We start from the raw sequence: 10,917 nt of genomic DNA, 5'->3' as shown, positions 1-10,917 counted from the left end.
CATTAAGGTCAAAAAGTGGTATAAATACCTTACAATCTCAAACTCTAATGTTCCAATTTAACCATCTACTCAATCTAAATGTCAAAATTGGGATAGAATCTGTAAACTTCTGTAAGCCCCAATATTTACAAAGGTGAAATGTAGTGTTTTCTCAATAAATGAATAATTACAAAAAATAATAATCCGCCGAGGAGTCATTTTCTGTAGGGTGTGTCCAGCTTCTAACATTCCCCCCCTCCTTGTTCATGTCATCCCCGACATGCTGTTGAGCTGCTTCTTTAGTGAAGGCTATCTCTCATCTTGAGAAGTGACTCATATCTTGCATGTTGAGCTAGTAGCATCGAGCCGAATATATCTGTGCTGATTGTGAAGAAGCCGGTGTAGAAGGTTTCTTCAAAGTCCTGGAGGTGATAAGAAGGTAAAAACATGATCCTCTGATACAATGCATGTATCACCTCGTGAGAAGGCTGACCAGACATATCGTATGCACATCTGTATGTATCTTGAAAGAAGAAGATATTGTCTGTCACCTGGCCTGGTTTGAATGTTTCGAAGACTGCCAAAAGGGTTTTACAAATCTTTCTCATCATGATGCAAGATAGGTCAGGCAAGCCAGTGAACAATTTGATGGCACCCATTAGGGTTTTCACCATGTATTGCTCACTTATTCTCTCACCTACCTTTGAGCCTGGCAGCTTCGGGTAATTTAGCCAAGTAGGTTGGCTTCTCTACAGCAACTCATGGGCCTTCCATGTCCTCATTCTTGGTAGGGGACAAAAACTGAGGTTGTCTCTGATCACTTTAGGTGCCTCTACCAAATGGATTAGATATACTGAGGATACTTTGTCAGCCATTCCTTTCTCCACCTGGGCTGAGAGTCGACTATTAACTTGACCCCTTCAGGTTTGGAGATGTATGCTTTGTACATTGGCATTGTCGGCTCCTCTTTGATCCGCTTGTTGATCGTGGCAGCTTCATATTTCAGCAGAGGATATGGGAGAGAGGGCTGTAGCCATTCACGCCGAAGGTTGCTGGCACTATCTTCTAAATAGTCATTGATTTAAAGACCCTCTGCTCCCATTCTAAGGCTTCTTTGGCAGTGTCTCTGACTGCCGCTTCTATGGCCTTTTGCAGCTTCTCTTCTTCTTCTTGGGTCAGATCTTGTGGCTCTTGTGAGGGTCCTACAAGGATTTCCTCTTGCATGGTGGTGTCCACTGGATCTGCCACATTCTCTTTGTCTATTCCCTCCATGGCTACTGGCCCAGTGCTAAACTGCTGCTCTTCTATTTGCTGCTAGCCTCTCGGATCTTCTATCTGCTTTTGATGTGTCTTCTTTTCTTCTTCCGCTTGCTCTCCCATATTCATAAGGAGGTAGTTTAGATCGGCATTTATCTTTTCCACCTCCTTGAGTTTTCTCTTGATGGCTTCTAGCTCATTTTGCATGGCCTTGTGCTCTTCTTCCAGTCGGTTCTGTATTACCATGGAGCCCCCAGCCAGGATCAGTCTTTGCCGCTTCTCCAGGGTTAACTGCTTTTGAAGCTCTTTCATTTGTTCTTCATATAAATCAGTCTCTGAAGTAGTGTGAGTCGAGCTAGTAGCTCTGACTCTAGCAGGAGATGCTTGCAGCCTTTGGATGGTTTGATCTTTGACTTTAATCTGGTCTTTTAGCTCGATGACCTCATCCTGGCTCACCTCCTACTCTATCTCTGCCTTCTCTTTGGCATTCCTCAGGGCTTCCACCTCCTTGGATTCTTCAGCAAGTTGCAAGGTTAGGTTGCCCCTTTCTCTCTCTGCATTTATCAAGGACTTGCTGAATTTCTTGTATTCTTCTTCAGTTTGAAGTCTTTGATCTGCTGCCTGATTTTCTCGTTCCATTTCCTGGCATCTTTGTAGTGTCGTGGCCAGATTGGCTTGCAGCTCTGCTTCTTTCTCTATATGCTATTAGCTTTGTTTTTGTAGTGTGTTGACTTCCGATTTGATAAGAACTTCAATGGATTTCAGATTTTCAATCTCACTTTATGTGGCCACTAATCTTGCCCTGAGCACGGTTAGCTTGTATCACCACATCCCAGTCATTGGTAGGTGGCTATAGGTCCATTGTATCAGTGGCCATCTCTTTCAGTTCTACTAACCGTAGGCTCTGCATCTGCTCTTTGGGCCTTGTGCTTGCCAGCTCAAATGCCACAGTGGCTGCCTCTTCTCGTGAATACCCCGCAGCTAGTAGATCAAGGAATGTGCTAAACTTTCTTTCCTCTGCCTCTGGCTGCTCATGTTTGGGCTTAACTTCTTCTTTCTGCTCTTGCTCTTGGCTCTTTTCTTGCTTAGAATCTTTGTGTTTATCAGATGTGTCTAGCTCCTCCTTTTGTTGGGTTTGTGGAGGGCTAAGAGGAGGTGGTGATGGCGGTGGGCTGGACTCCGGGCTTGATGGTGGAGTTGGTGGATTTTTCTTGAAATCCCTGTCCGCCTTTGTCTTTCTCTCTCTCTTGGCCTTCCTGCTCTTCTAGCAGTTGCCGTCGTACTTCATCTACTTCTTCTTCTATGAAAGGAACATTCGGAATATTTTCTGTTGTAGCATCTAGGATCTCAAAGTTTTTGATGTAATCTTCAAACCTATGTCTGTGCACCGCACCCTTGGGATGATCCCGACATGTCTTCTAGTGAGGGCTTCCAGAGCTCGCTCAAATCTCCTTTCAGTTCTCTCTCGGCTCTGAATCTTTCCATCAATCTTTCGAGCCATGCCGCTTTCTATGATTTGGTTTCTTTGATAGGTACTTGTACGCTTTCTTTCTTTCCCTTCTTCGGCTCTGGCGGGTCTTCTAGCACGGTTTCTAGCCAGCGCTTCAACCTTGTGGCTACTCTTGGTGCCTTGGGCAGTTCTTCCTCTTTATCTTCTTTCAGCTTTAGCCAATCATTCTAAGATGAAGGGTCAGGCCAGTTTCCTTTGGCGTGCAATGCCCCATAAACCACTTTTGTTATCAGTTCACCTGGCACAATGTAGGTGGGATTTTTGTTACCCATCTTCACCAGGTTGTCATGGATATAAGCAGCATAATTTATCACCTTTGGCTTGCTCTTCTGCATTGCCCAGGTGAAGGTGGTAGCAATGGCTCCAAGCGGCATTCTGTACTTCTGTGGCCTCTTTGTACACATATGGAAGTAATCGTTGTAGAGCTGGCTCATGATCGCCACTTTTGGGTTTGCAATGTCTTCAAAGGTGTAGTTGTTTTTCTTTTCTGAGTATACCTTGACTTCATCTCTTCTCTTGGTCACACTATCTCCTTTGTTGGAGAGGTCTAGTGTGGCTGCCACTACTCTCTCTATGATTACAATCATAGTGTATAGCTTTCCCTATAGATCAGTGACTGTGGCCACTCCATCTTCTTTGATAGTTGTTACGAACTCCCACACTCTTTTGATGTCGATTCCCGCTGGCAGAGCTTCAAAGTAGTTATGTAGATCTATCTTCTCTAGGTATTCTCCCATCTTGCTTCTGAAAAACTCATTGAGCTCCCGAGGTAGCATGGTAGCTCTATTGCATTTCCTTCAAGATCTTTGAACACACCTTGGTAGATCTTCAAGTCATTGGACTCTAGCAAATCCTCCTGAATCCATGTGCTGGTTGGCTTCAGAGTTCCTTCTGGGATGACAAATGGCTCTACTTCTTTCAAGTAGTCTTTTATTGTCATTCTCTTCTTCTTTGCCGGTGATTTTGCGGCTGCCATGGATCCTGTTGCACTCAGTAGTCCGAAGTTAGCGTTTTTTCCATGTCAACTAAGAAACTGAGTTTTAACTATCCAAATGACTTGAAAATTGAAAATAAAACTTAAAAGGAACTTGGGAAACCATGCATGTGCTCACAATGGCTTTCTGGCTAAAATTTATCATTTAGACATCCTACGCGTAGGATGTCTTTTTCATCAGTTTTTGGTGAAACTTGGCAGGCTGGTGGTCCTTGGCCTGTGCAACATGGCTATATGATTGGAATTGGGTTTGGGGCATCAAAAAGTGCATTTTTTTGCAGATTCAGGCTTTAGGCTCACAAATTGGATAGGATGTCCACAACACGTGGTAGATGATATTCCAATGTGTTGAAATTTGATATATGAGTTTCTTGCACCATGGTAATGGCTCCTATGAGGTCAGATCTTGCACAGTAGGTCAAAATCATGCTGGAGACATCCTACGCGTAGGCTATCTATTTCATCAAGTTGGATTGAGATTTGTTCTGTGGGTAGCTCTTGGCCTGTGGAACATGGCCATATGATATGATTTTGATTTGGACAAGAATTGGTGTTGGTAAGAGGATCTGTAGTGTTTTCAGGCTCAAAAAGTGCATCTTGGAGGTGTTGGGGGACAAATGTGATGGGAATGGCTTGAAACTTGATATATGAGCTCATGAAAGGGTAATAAAGAGATCTGGAGTTGAAAAATACCATCTGGGGCCAAAAAATGTCATTTAGACATCCTACGCGTAGGATGTCTATTTCATCATTTTTTACATGTGACCACACATAGCTTGGAAATGTGCTCATGAGTGTATTGTGCAAGTTTCATGTGATTTGGACAAGTTTTGGTAGGTTTATGGCCCATTATTGCCTCTATGCCTTGACTTTGCGTTTTTTGGTGCACACGAGGTTAATTTTTGTCCAAATGTGATGAAACTTGGTGGCTAGCTTGTACAGGCTATTTAGAAACTTTGTGTGATGAGAGATGTTGGGGTTGGTGCCCAGAAATTGCCTTGAGACATCCTACACGTAGGATGTCTCCTGATGAAAATTTCATGGTGAGTGCTACTGATGCCTGCCCTGAGCCCCTCCCCAGTCCCTTTTAAGCATTATTTCAACAGAAAAGTCAAATTGATAGAAGAAAACTCCCTGTGTGGATTTCAAAGTTTCCAAGCCGTTTTCTAACTTTTGGAGTGCTTTTCGGCGATGAAATTTCTTGATGTTGGTCTCCATAGCTTCCCGATCCCTTGGGGATCCTTGCCATATGGTTTTTGTCGGCTTTGGCTTCACCGGAGCTCCGTTTGGAAATTTGTCACTTTAGAAGCACCCGTGGTTGCATTTTCATGTCTTCGATGACTTGTGGTGGTCTACCACCATAGGAATTGGTTGTTGATGGTCTAGAAAGGCCGCTCGTGAAGTTTGGTGGCAAACGGACATGCGGTTTGGCCGCCAGAGCTATATGACGCTTTGTGTGTCTGATGCCGTTTTTGAAGTTTAGTGCCGCTTCAGGTCACCGTATGCCCATGTGGGCTATATAGACTTGTCAAGCATGTCGAGATGCTCCTACCCATGAGTTTTGGTAGCATTTGGGTGCTTTTCCGCCGATTTCCCATTTGGTGGCTTCTTGCGGGGCTCTAGGAATTAGGTTTTTTTTCGATGGTTTTCTACTGCCTTTGGGCATCTAGAAGTAAGCCGCCGATGAAGTGTCATTGCTTTTGGGTTAGCCGTTAGGTGGTCACTTCTACTTGTAGGTCTCTACCGCTCGCTTTCTGTGTGAACCATACGCTAGTTTTCGCGACAAAACAACAAACATGCGCGAAAAGCTCAAGGTGGTGAGCCTACCTCTTATGTCTGGAGCCCGTTGGGTGGCCGTGCGCATCGTAGAAGCTGCTAGAAGTTCCGTTCTCTCTAGGTGGCAGAAGCTCTCTCTCAAAAGTCAATAGTAGAAATGAGCTTAAAATGAAGTGAAAAATTCTTATAATGGGGGTCCCCGAACCACTTTCTATGAAATTTGACATGTGCTCCCAACTTCTTGCGAGATGCGGTTTAGGCTCAAAAAAATTTTGATTTGGACTTCATTTGCCCACTTTCCGAGAAATTTGACGTTTCGGTCAAAATCTGGCAAAAACACGCTTTCCGCTCTCTTTTCATAATTGCACCCCCACTGTACCATAGGTTGTTCTATAGTCACTGATCATCCCCATATTTTTTGTTTTTCATTACGACGGTTTTTCACGTGCTTTTTTGTATTTTTGAAGTTTTTCTGTTGAAAATTAGTAAAATTAAAAGGAAAATAGCAAATTAAACCCAGAAAATCCCCAAAAATCATAATAATTCAAAAACATCACCGCAAAACACTATATACACTCTCATGCAATTTTTATGGCCGGATTTCTCCGTTTTACCAATATTTTGCCATAAAAATGAGTATTTTTTCTTATATACACACACCTAGGGGCTTGATTTGGCATTTGGCCCCATATACTTGTCTATTCATGCTATATAAACGCATGTACTTGGGTTAGTCCAGAAAATTTCGCAATCAAACGACAACCCATTAAAATAGTCGAAAAACATTCCCTTTTTTGCTCTTTCTACCATTGGGTCCGCATTTGAGAATGCCTCCCCCCCTCCTAGCTGGAGTCCTCCCAGATGACAAGGTATCGCCTTGGAGTATGTGCCGTGCATGGGTTCAAGATTGTGCTAATGCTTGGCCGTGTAATGTGGCCCTATATGATGCATACTCGATCAATGCATGGAAAAATTAATGCTGTGCAAGAGGAGGGTATAAGCAATATGCTTATTGGCATTCCCCGTCGAGGTTTCCTGTTTGTTGTTGATTTGGTCGGAAGATTTTCTTTGCAAGTAAAAGTTGTAACTCTATCGCTCTTTGTTTGATCGTCCTTCTTGCAAAAGGTGCTTGGTTTGCCGCTATTGTCGATATGGCCGTAGTCGTCTCCTTGGAGAGAATTTTTGTGGCGGAATTGGCCATAGACTTTGTCTCTTTTGCTTTCCATTTGTAGCTTTGCTTTGGAGATTTTTGTAGGTTTCTTGCTATTTCCGCGGTTGTCTGCCTTTCGATGTTGCTTGTACTAAAGGGAGTTCCTTTTGCTTCGGTTCGGGATCCAAATGCGAGTCACATTTAATTTGTTGTTGCTGAGCATTCTTTTGGGGATCCATATCTGTTTTATGCCCTTGGTTTTTGGTTGAATTGTGTGCTTATGTTGAGTTCTTCTGTTTTATTGTTGTTTGTCTGCCATGTCACCTCTATCCTTCCGCACCCATACTTGTTTGTAGCGTGTTGCTAACCTTGATCTTGGCATTGCGGTCTATGTTGTTGTATGTTTGTAGTGAACATGGTTGGCAGTTCCCGGTTTGTTTGCCATGTTGTTCTTTAGTGGCACCCATCCTTTGGGTTCTTTAGCCAGTGATTGTATAGCTTCCATTTGGTTCTTCCGGGGTTGCTGAGAAAAGGCTACCACCTGTTGTTCTTGTGCATGCTGAATTTTTACTGCATCTGCATTCCAATCTATATGCACATTGTACTCTTTTTTCCAAGGTTGTCCCAACAACATGGGGTGTTTTGTGCTTTCATCCTCAACCACATAGAACTTGTGTGGGTAAATATTTTGATGTACTTGTACATGCAATATAATCCAGCCCAATGTGTTCAGCGAATGTGATGTACTACTTTTTAGCACTTGTGGAGTACGATGTACTTGACCTTTGAGCTTGAGCTGTTTGTATAATTTGTAAGAGATTATATTTTCTTGAGCTCCAGAATCAAGCAATGCCGTCGATTCAACTTGATTGCTACCCACTTTGACTACAATTATTGGCTCCACTATGTCTTCATCAAAATTCGTTAGTCGAATGGCATTGATTCGCAACGGTGATCCACATTGTTGTTGTTTTCATAGGAATTGTCTTTTTGCAATGCGTTCTTTTGCTTTTGCTTGGGCTTCTTCCCATACCCTCTGTTTCTCCTTCATCCGTTGTTTTTCTTGATGGATTTGTTGAAGCATATCCTGTGTTAGTGGTAAATGATATTTCTTTAATCGACACCCACTAATCCAATTTGGCATTTCTTCACCAGCTACTGTAGCAAGCTTGACAACTCCACTTTGTGATAAATCACTAATCACAAAGGGTCCCATCCCTCCCTTTTTAAGTTTCTTGGCATGTTGCTTCAAGGTATAAACAAGTACATAATCACCTGTTTTGAACTCTTTTGTGCGCACATGCTTGTCAAAAGTTTCTTTTTGTCTTCTCTTTTTAGCATATATCTAAGCTATAGCTCTCAAGCGAAGTTCATCTAGCTTTTCAAAATCATCTATTCTTGAAGAGAGCTCATGCCCTGTCCATTCTAAGAGTTTTGCTACTCGTAGAGTTGGAATTAAAAACTCAATGGGTAATATAGCGTTTAGGCCAAACACCATGTTGTACAGTGTCGTTCCTATTGATGTTTTGTAAGCTACCATGTATGCCCATAGTGTTGAGTGTAACTACTGATCCCAGTCTGTTCTTGACTCTGATACAATTTTAGTGAGAACCGTGCATAGTGTTTTATTTGTGGCCTCAGCTTGTCCATTTGCCTGTGGATGATATGGAGCAGATTTTCTATGTATGACCATGAATTCCTCTAGCAGATATTCAATGACTTCATTAAGAAAATGTGTTCCTCGATCACTGACAATTTCTATTGGTAACCTGTATCGTACAAAGACATTCTCATACAAAAATTGTGCAGTGGTTCGTGCATCTGCTTTTTGTGTCGTCTTAGCTTCTGCCCATTTTGTGAGATAGTCCGTAGCCACAATGATATATTGGGTATGGGTGCGATATGCAGGGGGTGAAATAGGCCCCACAAAATCAATACCCCACTTTGCAAATTCCCTTGCTCCCATCATTGGCCGCAGTGGCATCTCATCTCTCTTTATAGGCACCTTGGTGCACTGGCATGCGTCACAACGCTTTACAAACTCCTCAGCATCCATATGCAATGTAGGCCACCATATTCCTACTGTTAAGAGAATTTTTGCCGTCTTATAGCTTGAAAAATGGCCTCCACTTATGCACAGTAGGTATTCACTCTCACTTGCACGGATTCTAAGTTGATTGTCCTTTCCTCGCTTATAGAGTTGGTTCCCAATTAAATTATAGTCACGAGCCTCCAGCTCTATAGCCCTTTTCCGTGCTCTTGTGATGTTTTCAGGAAACGTCCTTGTGGTTACGAAATCAATGATATATTGACTCCATGCAGGTGCAATGTTTACCTGAAACAATGTCGCGTGATCCACTTGTCGTTTGGTACTACATATAGTACAATTGTTAACATAAGCATGTGTGTCAACATACATAGTTGGCCAATAAACCCCTAATTGTTTCAGTCTCTGGTGTTTTTTCATTGTTGAACAATGAAATGCACAATCCTGGACGTGTGCTTCTTCAAGATAACACTCGAATTCCTCTGCATTTATACATAATTTTAGAATCTGGTCTGATCCTAGATGATACAGTCGTCCTGCAATCAACTGTAAGTTTTTTGTTTGTTGAATTGTTTGTTGTTTGGATCTGTCTTCCTGGTTAGCAAACCTACCTTCAAAGGAAATAATGCTAACAATTTTCTGAGACCATTTGGGTATCATTTCAATATTGAAAAGATACGCATCAGGTACGTCATCATCTACTCCTTCAAGAGCTTCCCCGTTTTGTAGCCTTGAAAGATGATCCGCCCGTAGATGAGTTTTACCCTTTTTGACAACCACTGTGAAATCAAACTCTAGAAATATAATAAACCAGTATACAATTCTCCCAGTATTGCATGGTTTATTTACCAGATACAAAAGAGCTTGATGATCTGTGAAGAACACAAATTTGTTTGCGAGCAAATAATGCCGAAATTTCTTTACAGCATAAATCATTCCTAACCCCTCTCTTTCGGTGGTTGTGTAGTTCTTTTCTGCATTGTTTAACTGTCGGCTTGCATAACAAACTGGGAAATCCATTGTTCCGTCTCCAGGTTGATCCAGAATACTCCCGATGGCATATGCAGATGCATCAATGTGAACATGGAATATCTTTTTCCAATCTGGTGCCTTAAGTACCGGTGTTGATACAAGGTTTTCCTTAAGCTTTTGGAATGAAGTTTCACACTCCTTAGTCCATTCGAAACTGAATAACAAGCGATACAGAGGTTGTGCAATGACTACATACATATATATGAATCTTCGATAATATCCGCAGTGTCCCATGAAGGATTGCACTTGTTTCGCATTAGTAGGCTTGGGCAGGTCTACTATGACTTTGATTTTATCTAGGTCAAGGGTTCTGCCATTTCTTGAGACAATGTGTCCTAAGATGCGGCCTTGCCTAACCATAAAAATGCACTTTTTCGGATTAAGAAAGATTCGATATGTTATACATTTCTCAAATACCTTTTGTAAATGGTCAATATGTTCTTCTCGTAGAAGAGAGTGTACACAAATATCATCCATATATATTACTAAGAATATTCTCAGGTATTCTTTGAACGCATGCGTCATTAACCTTTGAAAGGTAGCTGGTGCATTGGTTAAGCCAAATGGCATAACTCGATATGCATATATTCCCCATTCTGTGGCAAACGCTGTTTTGTGTTGATCTTCTATTGCAATTGCCAGTTGGTTATACCCTGAAAACCCATCTAGAAAGGAATAAGCCCGTTTCCCGGCCACCCTCTCAAGTACATGTTCTGTGATCCGCAAGGGATAATTATCCCTTATGGTGGCTGCATTTACCTTTTTGAGGTTCACACACACTCGCAGCTTTCCGTTCTTTTTGGGGACAACCACAATGGACGACACCCAATCTGTATGGTCGATTTCATAGATGAATTCAGCATCCATCAGCTTGTCAATCTCCTCTTTGATTCGTTTAGCAAATGTGTCATTATATGTATAAGGACACTGTTTGCTAGGTTTGGCATCTGATTTCAAAGGAATTGTATGTTGGCATATCGATGGATCGACTCCTTTGAGGTCTTTGTAGGACCATGCAAACACATCTTTATACTTCTTGAGAAGCTGTGTTAGCCGTTCTTCTTCTTCAGGCTCTAAATCAGTTGCGATATAGACTGGCTGAGGCTTCTCACCTGGTTCAGCAAGGTCTATTTCGTTTTGCATTTTCCGGCCCGTCATAAGATTCTTGGTTT

This window comes from Adiantum capillus-veneris, chromosome 8, assembly GCF_014529385.1.
Source record: "Adiantum capillus-veneris isolate H3 chromosome 8, ASM1452938v2, whole genome shotgun sequence".
Classification (NCBI taxonomy): domain Eukaryota; kingdom Viridiplantae; phylum Streptophyta; class Polypodiopsida; order Polypodiales; family Pteridaceae; genus Adiantum; species Adiantum capillus-veneris.
This window is presented reverse-complemented; position numbering follows the sequence as displayed.